The sequence below is a fragment of the Drosophila tropicalis genome, unplaced genomic scaffold (genome assembly GCF_018151085.1).
Source record: "Drosophila tropicalis isolate 14030-0801.00 unplaced genomic scaffold, ASM1815108v1 contig_806, whole genome shotgun sequence".
NCBI lineage: Eukaryota > Metazoa > Arthropoda > Insecta > Diptera > Drosophilidae > Drosophila > Drosophila tropicalis.
The window spans coordinates 2233-8201 of NW_027173296.1; the positions used below are offsets into that span (position 1 = coordinate 2233).

General features: G+C 33.7%; 1 long non-coding RNA gene across 1 annotated transcript; it reads left to right on the top strand.

Annotated features, from left to right (window-relative positions):
• Positions 1-2781: 2781 nt before the first annotated feature.
• LOC137580138 (uncharacterized) lies at positions 2782-3715 on the top strand. Its single transcript, XR_011032950.1, has 3 exons — positions 2782-2899; positions 2958-3242; positions 3297-3715. It is a non-coding gene; the product is annotated as an uncharacterized lncRNA (long non-coding RNA).
• Positions 3716-5969: the final 2254 nt, after the last annotated feature.

Consider the following 5969-nt stretch of genomic DNA (forward strand, 5'->3'; position numbering starts at 1 on the left):
AACTTATCGCTGCTGCTGCTGCGACTGAGACTGCGAAAGCTACCAGCAGCATGAACAATACCGTCCAAAAGACGCGAAAAAGTCCGCCGATTCTCACATACACACAGAAAGCTAAGGCAGACGTCGCAGCACATGAATCTAGAAAACAACAACTCCAAACGGGCATAACAACAAAATAAAGTCAACTTGTTTAAGTGAATTTGTTCATTTCGTTTGTGGCTGCCTCTTTTTTTTGGCAGCGTCGCACAGTTGGGCCTCTGCTCGGATAGCGTTGCAAAAATACGTTTTTTCATGATCGCGTTTGGCAAAAATTATATATGCAATCGATAGGAAATACTTCAGAGATTATGAATCCGAAAAATTTTTTAAATCGGTTGAGATTTATGGGTGCTAGAGGCGCCCAAAGTTGAGACATTTTTAGTGAAAAGGAAAAAATGATAATTTTTAAAAAAAATCGCAACTTTAAAACTGAATATTGGGCGATTTCAACAATCGATCTTGGATTTTTTGGTTTTATCTGAAAAGTATGTTCTTTATTAATAGCATGTTTCATAAATTTTAATAATTACTTAAATAGTTATTGAACTAGAAGCGTTTAAAAAATGTACTAAATATTGGCATTTTTTGAACTTTGATGGAATAAAACTAGCAAGACTCAACGAGTATCAATACCGGACTACATACACTAGGTAGGTGAAATATTTACCTATCAGATGTATATAGTCCCAATATGCGGAGACCTGCGACAGCGATGCGTAAGCCATAAAACTAAGGCAACCTCGCCTAAAAAATGCGCTGCAGGTTTAAGGAAGAAGAAGAGCGCATGCGTATTGGCCTGTAGCTTCTTTGTATTTAAATGATAACATTGCGTAATGCTGTTTTGCAAATACTACCTTACATATATGCCTTTCTACAATGATAAATTGCTAATTACCTGCTTTGGAAAAAATGACAAGACTTATTATTGACAAGACTTGTTATTTAAGTTGATGAAAAGTTTGTTCTATTTGTGGGTTGGTCGTTTTTATTTCCGTTTACCTAATTTGATGTAAATATTAAGTTGTTTACCTAATTAATACAAAAAGGGTAATACCGAAACACGAATGATGGAAATCTTTCAAGGAGATTTTTTGAAAATGATGAAGTGACATCTTTTATAACAGGGGTTAGTCAAGAGATCATTAAACGGTTGGCTGTTATCTTAAATGTTATAAATTGCAAGGAAATGGTAAATGGTGAAAAATTTGCCGAATATACTTCAAAGACTGCTCATCTTTTGACTGAATTGTATCCGCAAAAAAAACTTACCCCAACGGTACATAGGATTTTGGCTCACGGAAAGGATTTAATAGAATATCAGTGTTTACCACTTGGAGAGCTATCCGAAGAAGCACAGGAATGTAAAAACAAGGACTACAAAAGGTTCAGATACACTAATACATTAAAAACTTATCGTGTTAGACAAAATGAAGACCTTTTTAACATGCTAGCAGCCTCTTCGGACCCACTTATTGCATCACTGAGACACGTGCGATCACGAAAGGATTTGGAAAATAGCAACTATAGTCCCGAAATGTTGAGTTTATTAGATACTGATGTAAATATTGAAAATTATTTTGAAGAAAATCAGAAATCAATAGCAAATTTTCAAAATTAACCTAAAAAAAAATTACAAAAAATTTTTTTTTCTTTTTGTAATTATGTTAAAAAATCAAATTAAAACATTAAAAAATGTTACATAGTCGTCTAAAACAATGAAAAATTCCATTTGTGATTGAAAAAAATCGGGTTTCGATCCATTTTTAAAGGAAAAACATACTTGGAAATATTTTCTGACTTTGACCTTGAATATTACAGCACCACGAACACCCAGCACTTTTGACAAACATTCATTTTGAAGCTTAAGGTATTCTTTATCATATGCTTTTTAAATTTTTGAAATCGATTTATTGGTTTAAACGCTATGATTTTTGCAATGATAAATGCCAGAAGGCCCCACTGTGCGTCGCCATCCGAATCGGCGTCGTCTTCGTCGTTGACGTCGGAGAGAAATTTGTACTTCGACTTGGCCATACGCACGCACACACACACATCAAGTGTAAACAATTGGCAACTAGGCTGAGGCTGTTTATCCACAGCCTCGTCTTTGGGTTCAGCTTTCTTCCGACTCTCGCAATATCAAGTCACATATTTGCTCATTTACTTACGCTTCTCCATCGATCCGGTTGCCATGTATTTCACGCTCTTCCGTTTATGGGTGCAGATATGAGTTTTTAGTGAGCATAAATAGGTCATTTATATTTGCCCTTATCGCCATTGCCCCAATAGTTTAGTATTTAGCACTTTGATATTTGCACTCAATTTGCCCTCGGTGGTTAGTTGAATAATTTACCTAATACGAATGCTAAATGGGGTCATATATATATGTAAGAGATATTTCCATTGACGTAACATAACTGGATGGAAACAGTTTTTGACCATAGAGGTTTTTTAAATTTTGTCTACTTTCTTACTTTTCAAGTACAATGAATGTGAAAACGAAAGTTAAATCGAATAGACGGCTTTATTTATATGCTTTTTAAATAAAAATTTTTGTATTATAAGAACTTGTCTCGTTGAAGTTCCAGAAAGAACTGACTTAATTCAAAATGCTGAAATATTCTAGTCTAATTAGGATTTTTTAGATTGTAATTTCGAATTTATCTACGACAGAAATAATTACAAAAACTTGAGATCTAAGAATTCCTGGGATTCGGCTGAAATTCCGTTTGTTCAGTGTTTCAATCAGTAAACATCATTTCCTTGTAACAAACACACAGTTTAAGTAATATTCCAAAACAATCTCAAAAAAAAAAAAAAAAAAATATTGAAAATAACTATTGAGCGGAAATGTGGAAAGGTACGTAATAGTAAGGACATAGTAAGTAAGTATAAGTGTCCCTTTTTTTTCGGAGTAGCCAGTGGAGTTCAAGCTCGCCTCTTACGAGACAGTCTATGATCTGAAACAGCAGATCGAAAGGCGCCTACAGAGATGCCGAGTTGGTGATTGAAATGGCAGACCTTGAGAATTGTGATCCCGGCTCGAATCAGAAAAAACCAAGGATCTCCTGCTATGTCGGAACTTGCCTTATAGGTAAATTGACTGTAACTACAGATGATGCTGATGTGAACTCGTCAGAAATTGATCTCGATTTTGGTTCAAGTAACGAGTCTTTGGAAAGTGGAGATCCGGCTTCAGATAGGTATGTGTAAGATAAATTCGATATAAATGAATATTAAAAATTTTGCAAACTTAGCGAAAAAGTGGCAATAAATCAAAGCGCATCAGACTCGTTGCGCGAAGCTTGCGGTATGGGCAGATGCGAGATAAAGCCCAGAGCTCCATCGTCTGAAGTGGAAAATGAAATCACAATGTGTCAGGAAAATGTAAAACCGCCATTTACAAACATTTTACCAGAAAACAGGCAATATGTTATTGTTGTAACAGCCGCCTGTACGGATCGATACTATTGCCACTTGCTCCGAAAATTTTTTCCGCGGTTTGCGGACTATGGGAAGGTGCGATGTCTGACGTTCAACGAAAAAACCCCAGTCCTGGTATTCGCTGGAAGGCTCTACATTGCAGCTGCCGATGACAACACCATGAGGGCTATGAGGCAGTTGAACTAATTGATTTTTGGCGCCTATCACAGGCTATAGCGATGATTCCACAAGTCCACTATTGTTTCGAAGAAATATTCGACCTTCTAGAAAAACAAAATATTGGTTTGGATACCGACAAGTGGGCTGTGGTAAGCACAGATGAATTAGATCCATGTGCGAAAAAAAAATGTAACCAAAATTTGTCGAAATGTTATTTGGATGGACTCTGAAAGTGTCGAGTTTATAAGGAGCAGATGTCATCGTTTGAAGTTCCATTTCTGGAAAATAACATTTCAGTTTTGTCCATAAACTGGGCAAGTAATCAAATAATATATTTTTATTAAATATCATATAGAATTACCATATAACTCTATTACTGTTTTGACCATAGTTGTTGCAAGTAAAGAGAAATAATATATTTTGATATATTGTATTATCAGTAGGTGTTGATTGATTGAATGTCTTTTATTGTATGAATTTGGTTCTCATAGCTAAAGGCTTGCTAGCTGTCGGCGCAGCGGCAGAGCAGCCGTTTTATATATATATCAATTTCCCACTCCAATCACCCACATAACTTGATCCCCCTTTAGTGTCGGTTGCAGTAAACAGTGGTGTGAGTGGATGGAGTGGCGGATATATTACTCCTCCAACACGTAGAAAATAGCCTGTGCTCAGGCGGGAAATACAGGGTATAGAGTTGGAAGTGCTTGCTGTGTTGCAAGTGAAATTTCTTGGGATGGGGACAATTCATGTAAAACGGGATTGTCAAAAGCTGAGACACTTGATTGTACAAAAGTTTCATTCTTAATTTGTGTAATAATTATTTTTTTTGATATTGACTTAAATTTATAGATAAGATATATTGTTAAACTTATTAGTGTAATTATAAATGTTGTCGTAGTTATGATATTAAATATTTTGTTATACGCAGTTTTTTCGGAAATGATTTTTTTAGCTTGGATATAAGAGATTGGTTCTAGTTTTGTTACATTATTGGTTACATAAATATTTTGGGTATAATCTTGTAATGTATTTACTATTGATATTTCATTTAACTGCATAGCACAGTCGTATATTTTTATTATATTATTTCCTTCTATGAATATTTTATTTTGGTTACAATTTTGTTTTTAAATTTGTTTCGGGAAAGTTCCAAGGTACGATAATATTGGGTTCTACATAACTAATTAAATTGGTTTTGAACATCTTTGTGTATTTGCATTCTGCTGGTTTTGTGTAATAATGCCAACTATACACTCATTTATTTCTTGTTTTTGGTTGATTTTGCATAAATTTTATTATTTTGAATATAGTAAGTTTCTTGAATATTTTCTGTTAAAGTGTTATTATTTTCATCTGGATAGGATATAATTTGAATAGCGATGTTTTAGATATTTGTCTAGGTATATGCGAAATTATTAATATTTCATTTGTGTCTGATTTTAAGCAAGTAGATGTTTTTATGTTTAAAAGTTTTTCTGTATTTATGTTAAATATTTCTTAATGGTTTAAAAGTTTTGGATGAAATATTCCTAGTCTTGTCAACTGCATTCCTAACTCTATGTCCTCTATGTATTCTGTAAAATGCTCTAATTTGAACATTAGTATATTTAATTTTTTGTCTGCATCCTGTCTGCATCCTGTTGAATAGTAAGATTATTTAGGAGTTCTATATTTCTGTTGACTGCTTCAATGATATGATTAAGTTCATTATTTTAGGCGCTATTTGCTGATAGACTATCAATTTTATGTTCAAGTTCTTCTTTATCGTATTGGTCTAAGGTGCCGAAAAGATATTTATGTGCTGTGCCTATTATGTTAAAAAGTCCTCGCATATTTCTCTTTATTATTTTTATGCCGTTCATTTCGCGACTTAATTTTTCGACTAAATACTGAATGTGGACTATGTTCTTATATGGTTCTGAATGCTCAACTAGATTGTTGTAAGTGGTTTGTATGTTGGTTAAATTTACAGTTAAATAATGATATTCGAAATCTGAGGGTAAATCCATGGTTCCTGTTTTGAATACAAGATATCCATTAGGTGCCTTTATGGGATTAATTTCAATGCTTTGATTATGCGTCGAGTGTACCATTGATAAGAGTAGAAATAGTAATGTTGGGATCTCTGAAATTAATTAGTATATTTACTTTAATGAGTTTTTGAATTCTGCATAAGTGGGAATGTCTTTTAATTTGTAAGTGGTTTTCAAAATTTTTGTTTGGCTGTCTGGGCTAATTATTTCAAGATAAGCTTCTTGAAGTATTTGAAAATCTGTGTCGTTTTGAATAAGAAATTATGCTTATTTTTTGAGCATAAATATTCC